General features: G+C 45.3%; 1 long non-coding RNA gene across 1 annotated transcript; it reads left to right on the plus strand.

Moving 5' to 3' along the window:
* The first annotated feature begins 761 nt into the window (after positions 1 to 761).
* Positions 762 to 5,560, plus strand: LOC125174015 (uncharacterized). Its single transcript, XR_007155223.1, has 4 exons — positions 762 to 891; positions 2,983 to 3,028; positions 3,745 to 3,851; positions 4,349 to 5,560. It is a non-coding gene; the product is annotated as an uncharacterized LOC125174015 (long non-coding RNA).
* The last annotated feature ends 3,299 nt before the right edge of the window (positions 5,561 to 8,859 follow it).

Genomic DNA, 8,859 nt, shown 5'->3' on the forward strand with positions numbered 1-8,859 from the left:
TTCCTCGGTAGTTCTCTTAGCCCTGTGCTCTGATGGGTAAAGGTTTACTGATTGATTGAACAGAATTGGGCAGAATTCAACAGTCGTACTTGATGTATACCAAAGGCTAGCCTATTGTAAGAGTTCAGGTTACAGAGACAAATAAGACAAGAAGAGGGTATGGAAAATCTAAAGCACATGGGCTTTAGAATCAAAAAAGTTTGATTCATCTCAGTTCTATGACCTGGAGCAAGTAATTTAACTTCTCTGACCTTAGTTTCCACAGCTAAACAGGGGATAACAATGTATACTTCCTAAACAGTGCTGTGTGGATTACATGAAAGGATATATATGCCTGGCACATGGCCGGTGCAGTGCCCTTGACCCATCCACAGGGAATCACTAGCTACACGGCAATGCTTCTCACGGCAATGCTTCTCATCGGCTATGATGAATGCTGATAGGAAGTGCTGGGAGAGCAGAGTGAATTGAGCGACTCATTCTACTGTGCAGAAAAGGAGGGACGGGCACCTGGGTGGCTCACTGGCTTAAGCTTCCAGCTCTTGATTCCGGCTCAGGTCATGGTCTCACAGTTGGTGAGATTGAGCCTGTGTGGGGCTCTGTGCTGTCAGCACACAGCTCGCATGGGATTCTCCCTCTCCCTCTCTCTCTCTCTGCCCCTCCCAACTCATGCATGCTTTCTCTCTCTCTCTCTCAGAATAAGTAAACTTAAAAAAAAAAAAAAAAAAAAAAAAAGGAGGAAGAGGCTTCAAACAGGATGAGCAGGAATGGCCAGGAGGACATTCCTGGCAAAAGGCACAGCAAGCACAGAAGCAGGCTGTCCTAATACCCAGTCTTGGTTTTGTCTGCTTCCAGATTAGGCAGCCTCTAGACCCTGAAGTTAACAGAGAGGTAAGACAGCATCTTCCTTCTGTGACAGATGACTGACATTTTTATTTCTTTGCCATACCGGGGAAAGTGCCTTCTCTCTCAACCAGAAATATGAGATAATCCAATTTGCAGCTAACTTAATGCTGAGAATTGAAATGCACTGAATTCTAAAGTTCTGATTCTAAGAAGAATGTCAAATGAGGCTCACTCCCAGTGCCTGCGATACAATTTTAAAATAATATTTTACGGACTGTGATGCCATTAAATTGAGACATATTAGAACCTGTGTGTGATCGAGTTGCTGTGGGAATGCTTAGAACCTTCTAACATTTTACATCCATAATTGCATGACCTTAATCTCTTACACTCCCAGAATTGTAGAATGTTAGCTATGGAAGACCCCACTGAAGTTCGACCTCCACATCTTCCTGATGGAGAAACCCAAGACATGGGGAATGAAACTGCCTCAGACCATACAGCAAAATCCTTAATTTCTGACACTGGAATGTAGGCCTCTCATCATTAAGCCCAGAGCTCTTTCTCCTGCACGATGGTTATCTACTCCAGAGGGGCTGTTAAAAGTTTAGGGTGGGTCTTTTCAAGTTGTGTATTTCAGTATGTTTTGAAAAGGTTTCATTTCCTTTGGGTCCAATTGGCTGTTTTTAGCAAGGTCGATACTAAAAAGGTTTTATCATACCTCAGGCTCTTGACCATATCCTTAGTACTTAGGTCCTGAAGGTGATAGAATCTTAAAGTAGAAAGGGATTTTAGAGGTTTATCTTGTTGTCTCCCCTTCCACCAGAGAAATAGCCTTCTTGAGCACTTCCTGTAGTATGTTCAGTTCTCCCAAGGAAATTTATCCGTTGTGTGGCCAGGACTCCATGTTTCAGCGAGAACTCTGTTTCTCTGTCTACTCTGCCCAGAAGAGAAAAAGAAGGAAGGAGAGGGTGCTTACTTACTGAGCACTGTTTGGGTACCAGGCACATGTACGGGGGCTTAAATATATCACCTCATTTAGTTCTTAAAATGTCTCTGTAAAGTAGATGTGATCATCCCAATATATGAATGGGAAAAAAAAAAAAAAAAACACCTCATTGAGTTTAAATAATGTGCTCAAGTTCATCCACAGTAAGTGGAAGAGCCAAGCCCATATGTAACTCTTTGGAATGTCCCGTCTCCCCTGCCTTCTGTCTCTCTTCCATAAAGCCTTTCAGCACGCTACACTACAACATCCTTTCATAAAAAAACAAAAACAAAAACAAAAAAAACCCCTGCTTAAATGCCTTTGATGGCTCTTCAATACCCACTTGAGGTAAATCGTTGGAGCTCTTTAGCTTAACATCCAAGGCCCTTGACGATCTGGCTCCAGCTGGACTTTGCAGGCTCGCTTCCCTCCACTCTGCCAGCACATCCGAGGTTTTCCTTGAGGATGCCTTTCTGCCTGCACATGTCTCGCTCGCTGCCTGCCTGCCCTTCCCTTCTTCCTCTGCCTAAAGCTCCACTCAGCTGTCCCCTCCCTGGTGAGGCCTTCCAGGCTCTCTGCAGCATTATTCTTCTCTGCTTTCCCCCAGCACGGCATACACACCCCTTTCACACCGTTCTGGTCCTGCAGGGGCAGGGATTGTATTTTACTTTGCTTTGCATTCTCTGCTCTTGACATGTGATGGTAAATACTACAGATATTCATGGAACCGAACTGAGGCTTAATCCTTTCCTGGATGTGAGTCCTTCAGTTACTTGATGACCTCTCTAAGGCCTGCCCATGCCATTTTTTTCCTAGTTATTTCTTCTCCAGGCCAAATATTTCCAGCTCCTCCAGCTGTTTCTTGTAAAGTCTGATTTCCAGATTCTTATCATAGTGGTCATTTGCTTCTGGGTGACAATGTCAACATCCCTGTTTTAAAATGTGATGCCTATGGTGCACCTGTGTAGTTCAGTCGATTAAGCATCTGACTTCAGCTCAGGTCATGATCTCACAGTATGTGGTTCGAGCCCTGCATGGGGCTCTGTGCTGACAGCTCAGAGCCTGGAGCCAGCTTCGGGTTCTGTCTCTCTGTCTCTCAAGAATGAATGAACATTTAAAAAAAATTTTTTTTTAAATGTGATGCCTAGGACAAAACTTAGAAGCCTGGATGAAGTCTGGTTACAGCAGAACAAGGTAAGAGGATTCCACCCTCTGATTTAGATGTAACATTTCTTTAACCATTACTGTGTGCCAGGAACCTCTCCCTAGTTTATTTTCTTGCACTCCTGCAATGATGTGACAAGGCGAGTGCTATTTTTCCTGTCTTATAGATGAGGATACTAGCCGTCTGGTAAGGTACTTTGAAAGCACATTAACTTAAAGTCACAAGCCCAGAGCACAAAGTGAGCTTGTGGCCAACTGATACCTTTAGCTCATTTTTATGTCTACTGTGGGCAAGTTTTTTGTTTTTGTTTTTTCTAGTTGTAACCAGCTAGTAACAGGCTTAAGAGCAACTGAGGACAGAAAGAACCAGTACCTCTAGAAGGCTGTGGAATCACAGCACAGAGAAAAGACAGGTTGGATTAATGACCAACTTCCTAACAATAACAGCCTTTATCTAGGAGCTCAGACAGAGCCTGGAATTTCTCAGCCACGTAACTTCCTGGAACCATTTTTATTTGGTATTTAACGGAAGGAAAAAGAGAAGAAGTGACTTACTAAACAGTGAGATTTGGGTTCAGCACTCCTCTGCAAAGCCCTGAGACCACCAGAATCTGAGCGGCCAGTCTGGTTGGGGCCCTGTGAGTTACAGAGGAGGCAGTAAGGAGGCTGGTCTACGGCCTGGGCCTGTGAGGACCCCACTGCACACATCATTCCATAAATGTCTACTGAGAATTCCTGTGTTCCAGGTATGGTGAGGGGCTGGGCATGAAATGAAGAATGCAGAGTCAATTCCAACCTTCTGGAGCTTATCATCAGGGAAGACAGGCACAGAAGCAGATGTGCACACGAGGTGGTAAGTATAATGAAGAAAGGATGTGCCCAGGCCACAAGGGGAGCACAAGGAGGGACATTTAACCTGTCCTGGGCGAGGGTGGAAGACAAGGGATCAGGGAAACTGTGGCTTAACTGCTGAGCAGGAGTTAACCTGGTGAGGCAGGAGGAGGAGTCAGAAGAAGTTCCAGGCGTGAGCAGAGGCAGATGCATAAAGTTCCCATAAAGTGGAAAAAATTACAAGTAGTTTCGTGTTTAATTACACTTCAAGAGGCTGGGGAGTATCCGGGATTATTAGGTGTATGTTGTGTGTTAGACACTGCAATAAAACACTCACATACCAAACACATTATTTCAGATCATTAACTCACTGTGTGACCTTGAGTGAGTGAATGCCCTTCTCTGGGCCTCACTAATAAAATGAAGACTAGATGAATTCCAAGGTGCCATCTCATCTCGGGTCTGGCATGACCTGAGGGGCAGGCATTCTAATCTATGGTCTGTCTGCCATGTTCACAGAAACGCTAGTCGGGTTAATGGAGCACAATGGCCCGGCTTTCCCAAGCTACAGGCAGCGTATTCAGCAGGAAGTAAATTCTGTTCGTCTTGAAAATGTTTACCAAGCATCTAATGTGTGCTGGATTCAGAAAAGACAAAGATTAAACTTGCTGTCTGGCAGGGTGGGCTACGATAAATGCCACTGGCAAGGGTCAGATGGTGAGCTGTAGGGAGCTCAGGCTTGGGAGAGATCAGAGCCAGCTTGGCTTCCTGGAGGAGAAGGCATTTGTGATGGGCCCAGGTTGCACAGATTGTCAGGGAAGAGGCTGAGCAGAGGCATTCCAGGCAAGGGAAGCAGCAAGAGCCTGACAAGCCAATCAACAACAGTACTTCCGCATCCCCCACCAACTGCCCCACTCCCCCCTGCACGTCCTCTGCTCACCCCACCCTACCCACTCTCAGGATTCTTAACTGACAGTTGAGACTCTCCAGAACAAAGCCTCCTTCTCTCTGTCCAGCTCACTGACCCATGTTGCTCCTACGTAAACCTCTGCTCCAGCCACACAAAGCCACCTGCCATTTCTTAAATGCTCCCTCAGTTTTCTGTCCCTATCTCACTCTGCATTTCCAGACAAAGCCCCCTTCCCCAATACTCTCTCCTCTGCCTCTCACTTTCCTACCCATCATTCAAGGTCCACCTAGAATACCACCTCCTCTATAAATCTGCAAGTCTATAAATCTACAAAGCCTCCCTGAATCTCTTCCAAACACTGCAACATTTTGACTGCATTTCCCTCCTGGCACTGAGCCCTTCCTGCCTTGTACTGTAATACCTTTCCTTGTGAACCGTAAGCTCTGTGAGGGGAATGCCATGCCATGTGGGTGTCTCTCCCAAGGGTCTTGGACAGGGGCACTCAGTGACAGACCGGATGGGCAGCGCCCCGGCACACGCACAGGCCGTGAGCAAAGTGGTCAGAGGGAGAGGTTAAACAAACCTGCGCTTTGACCGGCATTTAAGGGGACCCGGAGTTCTGTCACCATTGGCTATCCAGCCGGCATCATTGCCCTAGACTTAGGTGAGGCATGGAGCTCGCCAACAGCCCCCGCAGCTCGCTCTATTATCCGGTCCTCGTAATTGCTTCCAGGACGTTCAGGGCTCCTGGTGAGTCTGATCAGAAAATTTCCAACCATTCTTCTGATGCCAAACTTAGTATGCAGATGAAATCTGTGTAAAGTGCCCATTTAATGATCTTAGGCGGCCTCGAAGCCGAAAAGGAGTCACAAAGGGCCAACAACCAAAAGAAGGTTTGAAAGGGAAAACATCCACATCAAGAAGGAGACGAAGAGTCTGACGCGTCTCAGTGCCCCCCACCCCAGCCCACCCCCACTTTCTTTAAGCACCAGAAGCCATCTCTTCCCTTTCCTTCACCAACTCTCCCTTGGGGCTGCTGTCCTCCCAACAGTGAAAATAAAATGTCAGACTGTGAAAGTAGACAACTGTTCCCTTGATTGTCAGTCCTGAAACAAGCATTCTTTCCTGCGGTCCCTTATGGAGGGCTCTGCCAGGTTCATTCCTTAATGTAATATATAAAACAGCAGGCTTGGGGTTTGCTAGCATTCCTTCTTAAAAAAAAATTTTTTTTTTTTTTTGCCGATTTTCTTCCCTCCGTTACCGCTGCACCTTTGGCCTTCTGCCCCTGTGAGACCCTTTCCAAGGGTGTCCTCACAGCCCAAACCCACTGTCCATCTGCCCCTTGGTTTGAAAACTCCTTACATCTCCTTTTTAGAAATTCCAACTTGAAACAATGAAACCTGTGATGCGCTGTGCCCTGGGGCACTGAGTGGAATAAACGGGAAGTGTTCCCCTAAGGTGCCACAACGTGATATACTTCATACAGAGATATTCAGCAAGTGCCAGCACAGAGGAGGCAGCAATGAACTCTTCCTGGAAAGTGTCAGAGAAGTTTTGACCTGGAGATAAATAGAAGCAGGAATCCAAGAGATGATAGATGCCCTTTTTTTTTTATTTTCTTGGCAAACATGCAGGGAGAGCTCCCTCCGAAGAAGTCTTGTCTGGGACATTGGAGCTACAGGTGTGAATAAGGTTCCTAATCCCAAGAAACTTTCAGCCTAGAAAAGGAATTTCGAAATGTACCCTAATAACGGCAAGACCACCACGTATCATGCCATGGAGTTACGGAACAAACCATCAGCGGAGTTCACAGAGACTGTTTAAGAGAACGTTTCTCCCTGGATGGAGCACGCAGAATTCTAAGAGGGCCCCCAAGACTCCCAGCCCCTGGTCCATGCATCCTGCATAATCAGAGACAGTGCATCTGATAAATTTTACTCCTGAGGTTAGGTTTATGTAATGTGGCACGGTTGCCCTCGGGTAGGGAGGCTACCTGGGCTGGCCTGACCTAATGACAAGTTTTGTAAAAGCTCAGGGTTTTCTCTGACTGTTGAAGAATCAGAGAGATTGAAAGAGTGAGCAGGATTCAATGTGAAAGAGATTCTCTGTTGATGAGATGGAAGGGGGGCCATGTGGCAAGGACCTGAAAATAGTCCCCAGTTGACAGCCAGCAAGGCAATGGGGACCTCAGTCCTACAACCATAGAGAAAGGAATTCTGTCAAGGAGCTGAAGGAGCTTGCGGAACACACTTCCTTAGTCAAGCCTCCACATAACAAGGTAACTGGCCAACGCTTTGACTTTAGCCATCCGGTACTCTGAGCAGAGAACCCGGCCACACCACTCCACTCCAGGCTTCAGACCCACAGAACTGTGAGCTAATCAATGGTGGTGTTTTAAACTAAGTTTTAACTTAGTTTAGTTAGTGGTAACTTAGTTTTAACTTAGTGGTAATTTGCTATGAAGCAATAGGCACTTTCAGCACTGTCCTCTTGTTGGCTGTTTACATCCCAGCTTCCCAAACTGTGGGCTCCTTGGATTCAGGCCGTTATCTAATTATCCTTGTAAACTTAGGCTACTGATAAGATGGGTACTCCCTAAAATTCCACCAAATGAATGTTTAAAGGAGACTCCGGGATGCAGATCAGGATCCGAATACACTCTGTGCATTCCCTCCTCCCAGAGATGGGGAGACTGATCCCAAGCCCAATGCTCAGACAAGCGGGACCCGAAAGTTACCATGTTTTAAGTAATACCCACACCCTTCTCCGCAGGGCTCTTGGGATTTATATTTCACCAAAGATCTTAGGTATAGGTGAAAGCCAAATATATTTCAAGTCCTTGAACCTCATCTATTCATTTCCTGTGAAACCTTGTTTTTAATATGAGATTAAAAAATAACACAATGAACACTTGTATACCCTCCACCTAGCTAGCAAATAGTCAAAACTCCCTGCTTACTCTCCCTGATGGCTTTCCCAACCCCAGGCCCCTAGAGATCACCACTCCCTGGAATTTGTTACTGTTTCCACGGTTGTCTTTATATTCTCCTACATGTGTATGTGTGTCCCTCAACAAAATTGATCACGTTTTGCTTATTTTTAAACTTTATATAAATGGCAACATACTGCTTATCCTTTTTTTGTTATGCTATTCCTAAGCTGTTTTCATGTTATTACATGTAGCTCTAGATCAGGGGGTTGGCAAATATTTCTATGAATGGCCAGAGAGTCAGTATTTTAGGCTTTGCAGGCCATAAGCCCACTGTAGCACAAAAGTAGCCCATAGATAACCTGACTGGGTTCCAATAGACTTTTATTTTCATATAAGTTGCATGTGTCATGAAAATATTAGTCTTCTTTTGATTTTTTTTTTAACCATTTGAAAAGGTAAAAATCATTCTTACTTTCTGGGTCATACACAAAGAGAATATCAGGCCAGATTTGGCCTAAGGACCAAAGATTGTTTGTCAATCTTGCTTTAGATCATTCATTCTTTTTTTTTTTTTTTTTTAAGTTTACTCATTTATTTTTTGAGAGAGAGTGAAAGAGAGTGCTTGTGAATGCACATAATGGAGGGGCAGACAGAGAATCCCAAGCAGGCTCCACACTGTCAGCACAGAGCCTGATGTGGGCCTCAATCTCACAAACTGCGAGATCATGACCTGAGCCGAAATCAACAGTCAGATGTTCAATCGACTGAACCACCCAGGTGCCCCTAGATCATTCATTCTTATTGCTATAGAATATTCTGTTGATTTTACACCCATTAAAAAAATTACCAAATATTTACCAGGCTCAAGAAATACAGTAGGCACTGTTTTAGATCAGACATTGGTCCTGCTCCTAAGAAATTTACCGTGTAAGTAGGCAAGATAAGACTTGTTAACTGATAATGAGGTAGAAAGTGAGAAAGACCCTAACAGAGGTTTGAATGGCCTGCCACGAGGGCCAACAGGAATGGAAGCAGGAGAGCTCATTTCATATACGACCAGTGGCTGAGAAAATGGGCTCTAGAGACAGGCGACCTGGGTTCCCATCCTGACTCCACAATTTCCTAGCTGTGTGACCTTGGACAAGTTTCCTTACCTTTCTGTGCCTCAGTTTTCTCACTTGGGAGACG

The sequence above is a fragment of the Prionailurus viverrinus genome, chromosome C1 (genome assembly GCF_022837055.1).
Source record: "Prionailurus viverrinus isolate Anna chromosome C1, UM_Priviv_1.0, whole genome shotgun sequence".
Lineage (NCBI taxonomy): Eukaryota > Metazoa > Chordata > Mammalia > Carnivora > Felidae > Prionailurus > Prionailurus viverrinus.